The 14,072-nt window shown below is 38.4% G+C and overlaps 1 long non-coding RNA gene across 1 annotated transcript; it reads right to left on the minus strand.

Annotated features, from left to right (window-relative positions):
- Positions 1 to 4,191: 4,191 nt before the first annotated feature.
- On the minus strand, positions 4,192 to 10,206 carry LOC136264537 (uncharacterized). Its single transcript, XR_010705165.1, has 3 exons — positions 10,160 to 10,206; positions 6,845 to 6,951; positions 4,192 to 4,596 (listed from the first exon to the last, which is right to left on the minus strand). It is a non-coding gene; the product is annotated as an uncharacterized lncRNA (long non-coding RNA).
- Between the last annotated feature and the right edge of the window lie 3,866 nt (positions 10,207 to 14,072).

Genomic DNA, 14,072 nt, shown 5'->3' on the forward strand with positions numbered 1-14,072 from the left:
CATCCATGGACTGCAACAGAGGTCATAGTCATGCACACTATACTTTTTATTGATCCAATATGATATTTAAGTCAGAGATATCTCTTTCATGAAATAATCAACTACATGTGCTAAGTATGTCAAGCTAGGGAGTCTGGAGGCATGCTCCCTCAAGGAAACTTTTGAAAATATATGCTTTGAAATGGCATGTGGAGGCTATTTTCATGATATACATGCATGATCAATGATATATTCATTGATATATTCATGATATACAATGGGCTCTATGCAATGCCATGCAGTTGATTCATTGGAACACTCTTGAAAAGTAATTTAAAGACAATTAACAATGTGAATGATTTAGACCAAGCAGTGTAAGAGTACTGGCAATAATTTACACTGAATGCTCTATTAAAGTATATTACGATGACTGCTCTATTAGAGTATCTCGATCTATTTCCGCATATAAATCCAAGTAGCTGACAAGTGGTCCAGGGCTGTGTCACCATGGGCTCCGGCCTACTTAGTACTACAGCCATAGATTCTATTGTGTGTGGTACAGTAATGCTGTATAGTAACATTTGAGTAGAATATTCAAGGTGCCAAAACTCAGGCCTGCTCAGTGCTCAGCCTGAATTGTTGAGCTTTTTTTACCGAGGCAGCTGCCTCGGTTGCCTCAATGGTAGCTACACCACTGCTATTTACTATTGAATGGTAGCTGATACTCTCAATGTTCATAAAAATAGCTTTGAATTCGATATAGATAACTATTTGATTTGTGCGAGCTTCACATGTGGCTGAATTTAAGATTGCTCGACAGAGGTAACTTTGGAGCTTTGTAATTCACAGCCAATAAGGACTAAGCCAAATATCTGCATATATTTGGAGAGTATAAGCGTTGCTCTTTCATATCAAGCACAGAAAGACTTGATCAGCTTCAAGCATTACAACTAATGCCACTCGACTGATAATACATATTTTTGTCCGAGAATTGGGAACATTCGGACAGGTCACTTTTGCAGCTCCTGCAGCCAGACAAAGAAAGATACAGGTCTGAAATTTTTGCATGCAAGAGTTTATGGCCTATAGTATAGACCTCTCCAAAGGCATAGCAAGAGTAGAAATTTTCTCCGCGGGTTTAAAGAAAAGAGTTTCGTTACTTTCACATCGTTTGATGCCCTACGTAAAATTACGTAACAACACTGCGCTATAGGCGCTTTTATAAAATAATAATTATTAAGCACACTGACACGCTTTATCAAACCTCAATTCTGGGGAGAGGTGACAGCAGCTAGTGGCCTGTGATGATGTGCTACTAAGGGGTCTGCCAGGATAACAGAAGTGAGTTATGTATGCATGAGTATGTATCACATCACCACCAAGATCATGTCACCACTGTTTGCCTGGTTGTAATGTTTTATGCTACAATGCTATGAACAGAATTCTTAACATAGACATGGTGATAATTCCTTTAGTCCAGATATATTTCAACTTGCCTTGGTCAATTATAGTAGAGGGGCAGAGGCTTAGATTGTCCCATGCAGTTGCAGTGGTGTTGATGGTTTTGCAGTGTTGGTAGTTGAACTAGACCTACAGAATCGCCCCCCCCCCCCCCTTCCCCTTAGAATTACCTGTGAGCATAACTACGTAACTAATGGATAATACTATAGTACAATTTCTGAAACAATATTAACTGTAAATTTACAAGAAAATTTTTACAAAAGTAAAATTTGACAAATTGGTTAATTTGTCCAATAAGCACCTCAAAAGTCAGTGTTTAGACCTGTTATTTTTTTGCTTTTCGTCAAATTTTATTTCGTCAAAGCTGATTAATAATATTGTGAATTCTTCAAAGTTTTCTTTCGTCAGTATTTCCTGTTGTATCTGTAAAACTTTGTTAAATATCTGCATACCTAATCATCTGTGCAGCACTGTCTGCCTTTCATTTGTGACAGTTAGCTATAGTGTGTGGGTCATGCCATTCTACAAGTGTATGTTATATATTACTCCACCATTACTGAAGCTCAAAGCAGCCACTGAAATCAATTTATTGTCATGCACAGTGCTGTATAGGTTGAGTAGCTGTATTGCTTGATTAAACACCTTAAATTAATTTTTAATATTTCATTGAATTACTTAATACAGAAATATTGGCACATTTGCAATCTTTGCTGATAGTACAGTCTCGTGCAAGGTTTTGTATCCTGCCCCATGTTATGCGTGCAGATAACCGTTGTTATTTTATACAATTAGGCATGAGTAGCTGTTACTTCATAACATAAACACAATGGACTGCTTATGTTGGGACTGGTGGGATACAGGGAATTGGGAGATTCACCCATTCACCATAGGGATCTGCAATATATTAGTACAGACTGTCCCAATATTAAGTAAACTCAAGAGGGTTATCATTTCTGCCATTTGTTATCCAGCGTGTGCAAGTTCAACTCTTGCTCGTGATTAGATATAATTGAATCAATCCAGTCTAACAGTTAAATTTCAAGTACATTTACTGCAAAATGGTGTTACACTGCACACAATCAGTAGAGTCTGAGTTAAAAGACAAACCAAGTGAATCGCCTCAATTGGTAGGCATCAAATCATCCTCCATAATCAGTAGCAAACAAATTAAGGTACAGCAACATGTGTGCGCCTTCAAAATACCAACTATACTGTTACAGTATGCACTAAATTGAAATTGTTTACAAGAACTTTGTCCTGTACACTGTCATTGTAAGGCATACCTACAGAATGTGGACCATGTCAGCGTGTCCAAGTGTGAAATAATTTATTTAGCTGGTCTGCACTATATTGAACAGTGACAATTCAGCACGTGCACTATTCTCTTTCCCTACATCAGGACCCTTTCCCCCTTCACTAAGGCTTGAAACATGCTATTACTATGTAAAGCTGCTCCTGTACAACTGTAACTACTGTATTTATTAGACTGAAATGTTGTTTAAAAATCCATTGCTTTCGTATCATGTACAGCACAACGTGTTTTGCACTGCTAGGGACATTAAGTACATATAGGCTTCAGATGAAGTGATCCAATTCATGTATGGTAACCCAGGGGTTTAAATCAAAGGTAAAGTGCAGTTGTGATTCTGTGTACAGTGAATATGTATGGGGTTTGTTGGAGAGTCAACTACGGAAAGGTTGTGAATAATACCGCTTAATGGTGAAATCGTACTTAGAACAAGTAATGTCCCCTCTGTTGGAGAAGTGACAAGTTCCTGGTGATAACAATCTGACTGAGTGTACAAATGATAATTACAAAGTTGTAGATAATGACACTCTTGAACTGTCTAAACTTTAGAGGTGTACCGATAATCGGATCGGCTACAATATCGGCCACCGATATGGCATTTTTTACCAATATCCGTATCGGTACAGAACAGCAGGAGGACCGATATCGCTACCGATATTTATACAGTAGCAATGGTTTGTACATAAACGGATTGTGCATTGGTTTTCTACATTACTCATGTGGTTCATTAGTGCCAGTGGCTTATTGTTCACTCTGCAACAAGCGCTACGCTACGAGAAGCCATATAAATGCACGCGATTCTAGTGTTCAGTCTTTACAAATGAAGCAGTTATAGAGTACCTTTGTAATAAAAGAAGGGTCACAGGATAACCAAGGAAACTTGCTGTATCAGCTTCCTCACAAGCCATTAGAATGCGGAGTAATGCAGAAATATCCGTTTTAGGCTTCATGGGAGTATACATAAAAATATTTGTGGGTGCCTAATTGTCTGGATTGCACAACAGAAACTCAAGCTGTATACCACCACAGGTACAGTATAGCAATGAATACATGCACATGTTGTACATAGGGTAGGTAATTGTACATTTTCGAGTACTTAAAATATTAATGCAAATATCGGATCGACTATCGGTTATCGGCTTCTTTGGTTGCATCAATATCGGATATCGGTACATGCCAAAAACCCATATCGGTACACCTCTACTAAACTTACATGAACATTATTGTTAGTGTCTCTACTGATTATGCATTCCCCCTCCCCCCACTGGATGCATCAATAATTACAGACTGTCCAGTATAATAAATAAAGAAATAATGGTTTGGTTCCAAATTCAGAAAAGATCAAATGGTGTGTTTCCTAGTACATATAAAACAGTGAAATTGTCAGACCACATAGGACATTTGAAATAAATGCTTCAGGGTGTTTTAGCAGGTCAAGCATTACTACGAATAAGCCACATTCCATTCATAAATTATTAGGGCTACCATCTGAATGTAATAGAGGTAACATACTGTACATGTTCTGTTACAGAAAGAAGTTACGATAATATTGGATCTACTATAAAGATGTGATAACAAAGGGTTAGTTATTTGTAAATAAAAAGATGTGATATTTAAACAACAATAATATGATCAGTTACAGCATGTACATAAAACTTGGAACAAAAAGTTATTGAGCGATGTACCACAGTCTAGCATCACACTATTGCAAATGCTGCAGCTCTTCAGCAAAAATGTCACCCTTGATGATAGAGTTCTATGTACAATATGAGGAGATACTGGCCAATTTCACCTGCTGTGCGAGTAGTCAAGACTGACCCACAATTAGACGATGACATCATTGCTACCTGCATTAACAAAAACAAACAAAACAATTACTATTGTATTTCATTTTACAGAGTATGTCTAAAAAAACTTTGCAAAATGACATTTGTATTAGGAGAACGGCAGAATTCTACATGAAAAGTCACTACTGTCATCAAAATGAAGAAGTGAACACATACATAGCTACAGAAAGAAACTCAGTCATTACTGATGTGCGTAACATGCGTATGTGGGTAAAACCCAGTGGGTTTTTCCCTGAATCATCTTGGTACTGGATGGTTCACAATTTTTACGTTTTGATTTCTTGTTGCTAGCCCTCACTCTCCATTGTTGTATTTAGTCTTTCATTATATTCTATTCACTTATGAATGTAAGTTTTCAGGTAGTCGTGCTCCTGGACTTACGTATGGTTATTGTCTTGTATCTATGGTTACTAAGTATGTTGTTGGTTGTTTGGTAACAATGATAGATAGCCTGCTACAGTTGCTAGTGGTGCAAAACCCAGATGTTATAGATTACAATGGGCAAACAGGGTGTGGGTTACTTGGAGTATGGTGGAGGGGGTTAGACTGTGACTTCAGAAGCACCTGTTTAATTGTAGTGCTAGGCTTATAAAACAAAACACTAGGGGTATCACGTATCACTTACTAAGTCAATCTCAATCTGTGATTGTGGTCAAACTCACAGTCAACAGTCAAGACTACAAAATATCACTACAGTGGGAGATGGGAAGAAGTGTTAAAACTCAGAGTTACCTATAAATAAATATTAAAACTTACGAGATACAAAAACTTAAAATGTTTCAAAGCTCTGTAACAATTTCACTGTGATTTCAATGATGTATCTTTCACAGTTGTACATGTAGATCAGAGGGGTAAGACAAGATCACGTGCACTACAAAGCACTAACAAAAATATTTTATTAAACCATAGTGACTGTCATACTACCTGTTGAAAGTAATAGATCATACAACAACGATTGTATTGTAATCACTGATGCCTACTGTTACTGTTGATGTGAAAGTCATGAGACAAAGTGGCAGTAAAGAGGGATTTCTAGGGGTCTGGGCATACTCCCCAAGAATTTTGAAACATAAGTGTGCCATGATTGAACCTGGAAATGATTTTAGAGAATGAGTGAGATCTGGAAATAATTAGCAAGCTGAAGGGACAAAATAACTATGTATATAATTATGTGCATGAAAGCATTGATTTGATGAATGTGTTGATTTTCAGTTTACAGTGAACTGTAAGAAAGAAATTAAAACTAGTAAGGTAATTTTTAATCAGAGTAGTCGACCATGAAATAGAAATTTTTTGAAAATGGCTATCTCAAGATGTATCTTTAGACTTTTAGTCAAATCCCTGTGGTAAATTGTAAAAGAGTTAAGAGGTACAATACGTAAGTATACTTTCCTGTAGTAAACCTGGCTATTTTGTCTAAATTTTAGAACTAGCCCAATCACCATTTGCAACTAGCCAAAAGTCATTCACAACTAGCTTTTTGGCCACAACTAGCCCCCCTTTTTAGCCCTTGCCATAACAGCAGCATCTTTCCAATCATGAATCACACCATTGCAAGCAACAAACTAAATAGAGCAAAATATGTATCAAGCCCCTTCCCATACTTTTTGTACAGGGTTTATTCAGTTCACATGAAATACTTTAAGTACTAGTGCAACATTATTATGCATTCACGTGGTCTTGTCCTACTCCCCTGGTTATTATATAGGTAGCATGTATTAAGAAATTTTAAAGCACAAGACTGGTGTGTTTGGTAAATGGATATAATAAACCTAAATAGCTTCAACACTTAAAGTAACAATGAAGGTGTACGGGTTTATATCTAGCTGGCTCACATGGCCCAGACAGCAGCTTTCTTGGTTTACTATAGCTAGTTATACTAACTTTTAAAAATGCTAAATGGCCACATTGGATGTGGCCAGGGATGAAAACCTAACAATTAAGCCTAAAACAGCAGACAAAATTTAAGGAAGATGCATTCAAGTCAGGTCAAAAGCTGTAAGCCAAAGGCTAAGGTAAAATTTGTCTTTGACGCAGATCATCCAATAGTGAGTGCTTGTGTGACACCCCAGTGAAACAAACGTACACTAGGTCCCTATTAAAAGATGGTCACCAGTAGGTTGAAATATCCCTGAAGTAAATTATCACCATGCTTGTGCTAAGAATTCTGTCCATGGCATTTTTAAAACAGTACACTCAAGGATAATGGAAGGTAACAGAGGTGATGTGATACATAATGCATACATACCTCTGTTATCCTGGCAGACCAATTAGTCGCACATCATCTTCAGTCATCACAAGACTGGCTGCTGTCACCTATTGAGTTTGACGTGTCTCAGTGCTTTATCAATGTGCCTATAATGTAGTGTTGTTGCATAATGGTATGTAGAGGTGCATCAAACAATGTGAAAGTAACAAAAACTGTTTCAGAAATTGTAAGATTATGTGAGTTTCAGACCCTTGGGAAAGAGGCTACAGTATTATCCATTAGCGTAACTCATCGGTTATCGACCACTACCTATTATCGACCAGGATACCACACCTATTATCGACCAGTCAGTATACGAATAAATACGCAATTATACGGGAAGGTTATCTAGAGACCAACTTTGAGACCTTTGTTACTGTCTGGTCTGGCGTAATCCAATGCCTAAACGGAAGCGAACATCTACCGCTAAGAAAGGATGGAAGACAAGAAATAAAATATCGGAAGTACAGCATCTTGGCGCTGTTAAACGCCGCAAACTGTGGGACCCTGAATCTATGACTAGAGCAATGAACGCGGTTATTTCAAAGGAGATGGGGGTGAATAAAGCTGCAGAACAATTTGACGTGCCACGAACTACACTAAAGGACAGAATTTCCGGACGAGTGAAGCATGGAGCGAAGCCTGGTCCACCAGGCTTCCTAACACCAGAGGAAGACCAAGAATTGGTTGATTTCCTAGTAGAGTGCTGCAAAATGGGGAATGGAAAAACAAAGAGGGAAGTAATAGACTGTGTGAAGAGGTTGATGGAGAAGAAAAGAGCAAAAGAGGGTTTGCAAATGATAAAATTTAATGGAGAAGGATGGTGGTATAAATTTATGAAAAGACATTCCGAATTGTCCCTACGAACCTCAGATCCACTATCACATTGCAGGTTCAATGCAGTAAGCCAGTCAGCGCTAGATAACTATTTTGTATTGCTAAGGAATACCTTGGAGGTGAATGGCTTGATGGATAAACCCAGTTACATTTATAATATGGATGAGTCGGGCATGCCACTTGACCATAAGCAGCTGAAACGTGTAGCACTTAAAGGAATCAAAAAAGTTCATGGACCATCTTCGGGGAACAAGGCACAAATAACAATCTTAGCCTGTGCTAATGCTGTAGGCACTATGATACCACCAATGGTGATTTTTAAGGGGGAACGCTTGAACTATGAATGGACTAGAGGTGAGGTACCAGATACAAAATACGCAATGTCACCCCAAGGGTGGACAGACCACGAGCTGTTTTTTGAGTGGCTGAGTAAACAGTTCACAAAAAGTATTCCACCTTCTCGACCTGTGTTGTTACTTTTAGATGGTCATTCCTCCCATTTTACTTTGGAGGCTATAAAGTTTGCAGCTGAAAATGAAATTATTCTTTTTTGCTTGCCACCCCATACCACTCATGTCCCTCAGCCTCTTGATGTGAGCTTTTTTGGCCCTTTAAAAAAGCATTGGTCTAGAGTTTGTCATGAGTACATGGCCGACAACCCTGGTAAAGTGGTCACCAGATCTCAGTTCTCATCACTTTTCAACAAGGCTTGGTTTTTGTCTATACAACCACATACAATTGTATCCGGATTTCGAAAGGTGGGTGTTTATCCATTCAATTCCACTGCCATCAAGCCATATGATAATTCTTCAATATCTAATAAGATACCAGAAGCAACGCCAGTAATGATGACACAGCCCAATGAACGTTCAAGTGTTTCACAAGATGGGTTTAGTGAACACAATCTAGAAGAAAGTGGTCCGGGACTATCACCTGTTTCATATAGTGAGGAGCAAATTGAATTGTTTCAAAGAAGGTATGATAATGGCTACAACATTTATGACGATCAAATGTATGTGTCATGGCTACAGCAACAACATCCAGATGACCTTCCAGAGAATTTGTCATCAAGCACCACCATAGAGACACAGGTAAATGGGGAGCAAGTTGAACCACTGAACTGTAATACTAGTACCGAAGATGACAGTACTGTAGACAAGGAAAATGTAGTGCCATCACCAGAACAGCCTATGGACAGTACAGTAGACAAGGAAAATGTAGTGCCATCACCAGAACAGCCTACGTACAGTCTTTCAGCTAGTCTAGCAAATACCAGAGTGTTTGTGTCAGAGCTTCGGGAAATTTTGGGTGAAAGAAGAGTAGTATCGAAAGCATCCACCAAATCTAAATCAACTGCTAGAGTGCTCACAAGTGCTGAGTCTTTAGCACTTCTAATTGAAAAGGAAAAGAAGAAACAGGAAGAAGAGGAACAGAAAGCAAAGAGAAAAGAGGAGCGAGATAGAAAACGACAAGAGAAAGAAGAAGAAAAGAAAAGTTGAATTGAGAAGAAAGAAGGATGAAGAGAGAGCAAAGCAAAGAGGACAGAAACACAAGAGGTCTGCAAACAAGACACAGAAGGCACCAGTGGTAGCTGAGCTATCTTCTGACTCAGAAGTAGAAGACGAAGATCAATATGGTGTACAAGACAAAGAAATTTCTAGTAATGAATGTGCCGTATGTTTTGGGTTATACCAGGATGATTTGTCAAGTGCTGGGAAGCTGATGAGGGAGTGGGTTGAGTGTACTAATGAACGGTGCAAGAAGTGGATGCACAGCCAGTGCTTACAAGTTAACAATGACTTGTATATGTGTGGAATCTGTAAATATAAATTTAGCTAATTTGTGTGTGCATAACTCTTGAACTATAGGTTCAAATGGATTCATTTTTTAGGTGTAGACCCTTCTCGTAATAGTGGTTAGACTGTTTGCATAGTTGTATTGCTTCATGAAATTCATAGCGATCTATTACCAGTTTCTTGGAAAAAGTCGATAATAGCTAATTGGAATATACACGTAAGTCGATAATAGATAGAGACGGTCGATAATAGATGAACGTACGCCCTTAGCTATAATCACCACTGTATTTGCGTAGTTTTAATTGTGGGAATGATATTTAGCAGATGTATTAGGCGTTACTTTATCTAGTTGTGTTGAAATTTTCACTGTTCTACGACGTTGTATGGCTGATTTATGACGCGAGAAACGTTAACTGGTCGATAACCGGTGAGTTACGCTAGCTACAGTTTTGCTATTCCTCTAGTAAAGAATACTTCAACTACGAACACTGCTGCAAAACCATCAACACCACTGCAACTGCATGGGACAATCTGAGCCTCTGGCCTTACTATAATTGACCAAGGCAGGTTGAAATATATCTGGAGTGAAGGAAATTGTTACCATGCCTGTGTTAAGAGCAACCAGGCATATTAAAGTGATCTTGGTGGTGATGTGATACATACTGCTGCATACATTACTTACCTCTGTTATTCTGGCAGACCCCTTAGTCACAGAACACTAGCTGGCAGCTGTTACCTCTCCCCATTAGATTCTACGTATCTGGTTTGATAAAGCGTGTCCTCGCGTGTCTCAGTCAGTGCTTAGTAATTATTTTATTAAAGCGCCTCTAACGCAATGTTGTTACGTAATTTTACCTGGGGCATCAAACGATGTGAAAGTAACGAAACCCTTAAAGTAAAATCGTGTCCGAACCGATGGTTGAACATTGGTGGTGGCTTACTCTATTGATAAAGTACGACTGCGCAGAATACTTCGAAAAACGTCCCCTTGCAATGATTTTCCCTCGGATTTTCCTGGTCTTTTTGCCCTACATAAATTTGTATTGCGTAATGTAAAAATGATGTGATAAGGTAAATCATAGATACTACACCCCCCGGTGGGTGTAGTATCTATGGGTAAATGAGGGTAATTCCGGATAGCTACTCTTTGATAAAATCACTCTAAAACTGCACTCACAACCAGTTAGCACAAACTCTAGGAATCCTTGTAAAGTCTATCTTATGGCCACGGTACATCTGCAGTACAAATTTTGTTTGGATAGAACCAACTGCTGAGGAGTTACAGGGTATGAGCGGAAATTTAACAGCGTGTAAAAATACAACATGCGGCTAATTTCGGACACTTCGAATAACAAAGAAGTAGCGCTTCTATACAGGTTACCAATCCTCTTAAAAGTTTAGAGACTAAACTAGTACCACTCATCTGGAGCTTATAAATCAAGTAGAAAGTTCATGTCCAGGAAGCAGCAGTGCGTATTTATGTAATTCGCGAATATTTTCTTTGTATTTTAATAGAACAGCTACTGAGCTTATAAATCAAGTAGAAAGTTCATATCCTTTGGGAGGAAGCAGCAGTGCGTATTTTAAAAAGTTTATGTGATTCGCGAATATTTTCTATGTATTTTAATAGAACAGCTGCTGAAAAATCAACTGCCACTCAGCGTGTGCTGCATGGATTCTTATGATTTTTGCTATGCCATTACCCGAGGGTATGGTCTTCTTATAAATCTTTGAAAATGGAAAGTATGAGCTCGAGCTGCCTAACATTTTCAAAGTTTTTGAACAAAAATAACCGGTGATCACGCTACAAATTCGTGTCAAACTTCGCTATGGAAAAACGGATTCGCTTCAATTTTTGGTTTGTGGATAGGCCATAGGACACTGCATTAGCATACCAAATTATAGGCCCAGGGATTCTACCATTGTTGAGAACGATATAAGTCTCCGGAATTATCTGCTGTCCGGAATTATCCACACTTACCTTATAGTGCCACGCCTTCTCGTTAAACATAATTTCAAATTTGTTTGATTCAGAACAGGAAGCAGGAAATCAATTAGGAATTGCATATATATATATGTACCACTTTCACACCTCAGATCAAAGGCTCAGACTGTTGTATATAAATGATATACCACAGCAAACTGTGGTATATAACTGATATACCACACTTTGTGGTGCCCCACAGCATTCCATGTGCAGGTCTCAACAGTCAACAAACTCTCAACATTTACATTCCATAAAGTCCAGTAAACAACATTATGCAACTTGTTCAACCCAGGAGGTGATACTTATAAGAGGCCTGTTTCTATGGCAATTATAGTTGTATTAGACTTTGAAATATTTTGATTGATTATTAAGCAATAATTGTACATTTAAACTTTGTATATAATCACATAGATATAATCATATAGAGAGTCTCTCACTATCTCTATAATGTCCTTTATGGGTCAAACAGCTGATCAACTGATATGTCTTTTAAAAGCTCATCAATGTCATCTGTACTGTCTTGATATGAACCAGAAAAAGATATTGGACAGCTTGAAAAGTTGCAACTGTTAAAGATAAATGTTGGAGCAGGGGGTGGCAAGTGTTGCTTTGTAACAAACTGATCTTGGCTAATCAATGAACTTCTATGACTTACAGCTGTGGTAGAAGAACCATATGCCACCAATTCTGTGCCACTACCATTTTCACTAAATTACTGGTCATCTGTAAATCATCGCTGTGGCAGTCAAATTGAAACCTCTTGCCTGGTTGATCCTTGGGGTGATCCAAGGCAGCAAGTGCGTATCGGGGTGTATCACGCGCTTGGACTTCCTGGGCTTGCTGCTTAGCAGCCTTTGTACATTCTCCAACAGTGTCCACAGCACTAGTTGTAGCACTTGCCTTTCGCTTCAACATCAGGCGGTATGACTCATGATTCATGTCGCACAAATCGTCTTTAGCCAGCAGAGAACGCTTGGTGGTGAAAAGTCGCGGCAGTTAACACAGGGACACCAGCCAGGCACTTGTAAACAATAATGGCTTGCTAGTTCATCTTCAGGTAACAATCCAACGTTGTCTTTAACAATCAATGTTTTACTTACGACTGTATTACTACCGGGAGCAGTATACATGACAATGAAAGTAGTACATAACAGTTATAACCCGGATACTCGGGATATGACAAAAATATATGCACTCGCGCCCTGCGGGCGCTCGTGCATATATTTTTGTCATATCCCTCGTAACCGTGTTATAACTATAAAATATATTATGTGAAGTGCATATTTTATTGTTAGCTACATATGTGCGGTATACAGTGTAGTTGCAGTATAATTATAGCTAGCTACATACTTTGCTTTCGTTGGCTTAATCGCTACTCAGTCTGAATATCGATCCAATCATACTGAAAGAGCATTAGCTAGCTGCATACAGCTATCATTCAAAATGTTTTTTTTGCATTTCCTTTATATTTACTTGGCAGCAGAGGTTACAAATGGAGCTATAGTCAAAATCTCTTTATCGAAGCTACACGTAGATCTCGGTGATGAAAACCTGACAGACAACGTCACCCTCTGGGATCGGTTTGCCAGAGAAGCTATAGCTACACCTGCGTGTGAAGACAAAAGAGAACTCTCGGCATCTAGTGGATACATAACCATACCTAATAATGTCCGAGAAAAAATTCATCCCGGTGCGCGTTTCTACCGATCACCGAGTGTAGAAAGTAATATCCAAAATGTTTTGGATAGAGAAGTAGATGGGTTAGTAGGTGTAATGGTTAGATCCGTTCTCTCTCTCTTAACAGGGCAAGGTTGTTATACTTTTATTTTTGGAGGAGTCGTCCGTGATATGTTCCTTAATGCAACCCCTAAAGACGTTGATGTGGAAGTTGGTTGTAATACCAGTATGGTTTTCAATGTATGCAATGAATCCTATGGTCATTACGGAAATGATGTTTGCAGTTTAAGCAGTAGAGGAATTGCACATATTGGAAAGACGATAGCAGGCTCGGATAATAAACTAGATCTTGCTTCAGTTAAAGGAATATTTTCTTCACTTGAAGCATTGGAGTACACCGCAAATTCTTTGGCTATTGATATAAATGGGATTCCAAATGTCATACTTGATATTCCATATTATGGTGTAGAAGATGTATGCAATAAGCACATAAGGATCCCTGCACCGAATTGGTCTTTGTGGCTAATTAAAGATGGTCAGAAAAATTACAAACATTTATATAGATACTGGAAATTGCGTACAAAGGGTTTTACAGCTGTTTCTGTTGCTACAAAAATGTGGGTGGTTAACCAAACAAAAGGGGCAATTGATTCAGATAATGGAACAGGATTTCAGGACTTTTATTGTAAGCAAGTTTTTGGAGCTAAAGGAATTAAAGACAGTGCTTGTATTTATGGAGATGATTTACCATCAACATGCTTTTCTTCAAGTACCATGGAGAAAATGAGTATTTACAATAATGCATTAGTATCTGATTTTGGAAACAAATACTGGAGTGACACTTTAAGTCTAATTATACCTGAATGTGAAGGTTAGTAATATCATAAACAGTGTGTATCATACAGTACAGTAATGCTACAGATGCGCTTTT

Source organism: Dysidea avara, chromosome 1, assembly GCF_963678975.1.
Source record: "Dysidea avara chromosome 1, odDysAvar1.4, whole genome shotgun sequence".
Classification (NCBI taxonomy): Eukaryota; Metazoa; Porifera; class Demospongiae; order Dictyoceratida; family Dysideidae; genus Dysidea; species Dysidea avara.